This window comes from Engraulis encrasicolus, chromosome 9, assembly GCF_034702125.1.
Source record: "Engraulis encrasicolus isolate BLACKSEA-1 chromosome 9, IST_EnEncr_1.0, whole genome shotgun sequence".
NCBI classification, from domain to species: Eukaryota; Metazoa; Chordata; class Actinopteri; order Clupeiformes; family Engraulidae; genus Engraulis; species Engraulis encrasicolus.
Genome location: NC_085865.1, coordinates 26,119,067 through 26,121,566, shown reverse-complemented (window position 1 = coordinate 26,121,566; position 2,500 = coordinate 26,119,067). Strand labels below are relative to the sequence as shown.

General features: G+C 45.2%; 1 protein-coding gene across 2 annotated transcripts in view; it reads left to right on the top strand.

Moving 5' to 3' along the window:
* Positions 1-2,500, top strand: part of LOC134455644 (uncharacterized) — a 122,092-nt gene that overhangs the window by 65,358 nt on the left and 54,234 nt on the right. The window lies entirely within an intron of this gene.

Here is a 2,500-nt window from a genome sequence, read left to right as displayed (position 1 = left end):
TCACATGCTTTCTTGTGCTGGCACAATTGGCAGTAAAAATGAAAGTTGCAACTTCTCTCTACTGTGTTACAATAACAATACATACATCATAGATGAATAATGGGAAAAGAAAGGGGAAATCATAATAATAATAAAAGAAAAAGATGGCCTATGAATTTAAAAAGTGGATGGCTTGAGAGGAGAATCTCTTGTGAGCCTGTGTCCAGCCAACCAGTCATCCAGCCAGCTAGTCCCCTGTCCAGCCTCGTATTCAGCCATCCAGCCCACAAGAGACCCAGCCAGTACGCAAGATAGCCAGCCACATAACCAGCCTGCCTGCCTGCTTTGGGTTGCGTTGGGCCTCGATCCAAACCAGTGGAGCGACTGTGAGTTCTGTTGCTCTTTGCACTCTTGTAACTGCTCTTGGTTTCTCTCTCTCTCTCTTTCTCTCTCTCTCTCTCTCTCTCTCTCTCTCTCTCTCTCTCTCTCTCTCTCTCTCTCTCTCTCTCTTTGGCGTGAAAGCCACTATGGCCTGTTTATTTGTTTAGTGCCTTCTCACTGAAGTTCATTATCCAGCCACGGCGATAATTACCCACTCGTATCGCATGAGAGCAGAGTCTAGTGAATGTAGCACATACGTATAGACTCTCTCTCACACACACACACACACACACACACACACACACACACACACACACACACACACACACACACACACACACACACACACACACACACACACACACACACACACACACACACACACATTCTTATTAAGACGCACACACTAACAACATAACCAATTTCCCTGCTATGTTAAATCTCAGCAAACAGAATGTTTTTTTCTCTCTACACACACACACACACACACTGTACACATACACACTCACACACACACAAGTTTACTGGCCACTGCTATAGTTCATACATGGGTCTCTGATGGTAACTTCAAATACACTACGGTCTACATTGGAATGACCGCTGGCGTCAGTGGGAGAATGAAGAAAGACTCTGATGTCGGCATTATGGGGCCGGGTACTAGTGGCACATTGGATTAGAGGCCAATATGCACTCCATGCTCAGTCTTTCCCATACATAAATGGAAATGGTAAATGGACTGCATTTATATAGCGCATTTCCACTCCTTCGAGCATTCAAAGCGCTTTACATTGCCTCACATTCACCCATTCACACACCGGTGGCCGTGGCTGCCACGCAGGGTACCACCCTGCCACCAGGAGCAACTTGGGGTTAAGTATCTTGCTCAAGGACACAACGATGGAGTCTGGCCGAGCGGGGCTCGAACCTGCAACCTTTGGGTTGCCGAACGGCTCCTCTACCACCTGAGCTACCACCGCCCCATTGAACCATTCTGTGTCGCAGCACCACAGAATAAAATCCGAGCATCACAAATTGGTGAACAGCCACACATGCATGTCAGTGGGTGTACTGTATAGTGTACGCATAGCATTTGCACTCTTCCAAAGTGTTTGCCCGTATTATCACAACATGCTGTCTGTGGGAACTAGTAATGCTCCAAAGTCACCTAACGCCTCCACTCTACGCACACAGGGCTTTGCCACCTGTTCACCTGCTTCAGAAGTGTTATGTACGTACGTACATGTCTATTCACATTGCTCTCTCATAAGAAGCTTGGCAAGACTTGTTAACCACTAACACTTAATTTGTGTCTGAATTAAGTACATTGAAGACGTGTCATAAGTCAACATAAATCATTTGTTGGGCCTGCATTCACAAATATCTTGTTCCTGGTGAATTAGGTCATTGATATTTTGTCTTTCTCCATGCTGGTTAAAAAATGAAAATCAAAATCTTTCATGTTTTTAAAAAAAAAATGTTTCCATCAGAGCATGATGACGCTGTCAGAACATGGGAGCCAGAAAATGAAAAAAACACATGGGAAATGAATCCCATAGATTTTTAACAAAAGCAGATTTCTCTTCTTATTTTTATTCCTGGAACAGATTATGGAGAAATACCATGCACATTCTGTAATGAGGAGGGGAGAGCGTAGCTGCTTCCATGACTTACGATTGACAGGGCAAGTATGGGAAAGGCTTTGTTTGGCCTTCTCCAACCGCCCCACCACCACCTCCTTAAACTCTGTGTTATCACGCAAAGTGATTTAAAGACCAGAAACACCTGCAGCTAAGATGAAAGCCCATGCTCTGATGGGTCTCAGAAAAAAACATACACAATCCAGCACTTATGAAGGAGGACAAACACGCGCGCATTGCCATGTGAATTTTATGTCAACTTTTGCGTCCAGGATAGCACCTCACATAGGTACGCAGACCCATGCGTACGGTGCAATACTGACAAAACCGTGAGGGACGATCTCCCCAACTTGTTGAGCTGAGGTGTTGAGTTTTGCGGTAGAGTCAAACAATGGTGGAAAACATTAATGAGAGCCCGTTGGCTATCTGCCCCCTAGATAATACCTCCAGTATCGTGAGCAGTGCTCTGGATGTCCTAAAACAAGTATGTGCACTTGGTCGCA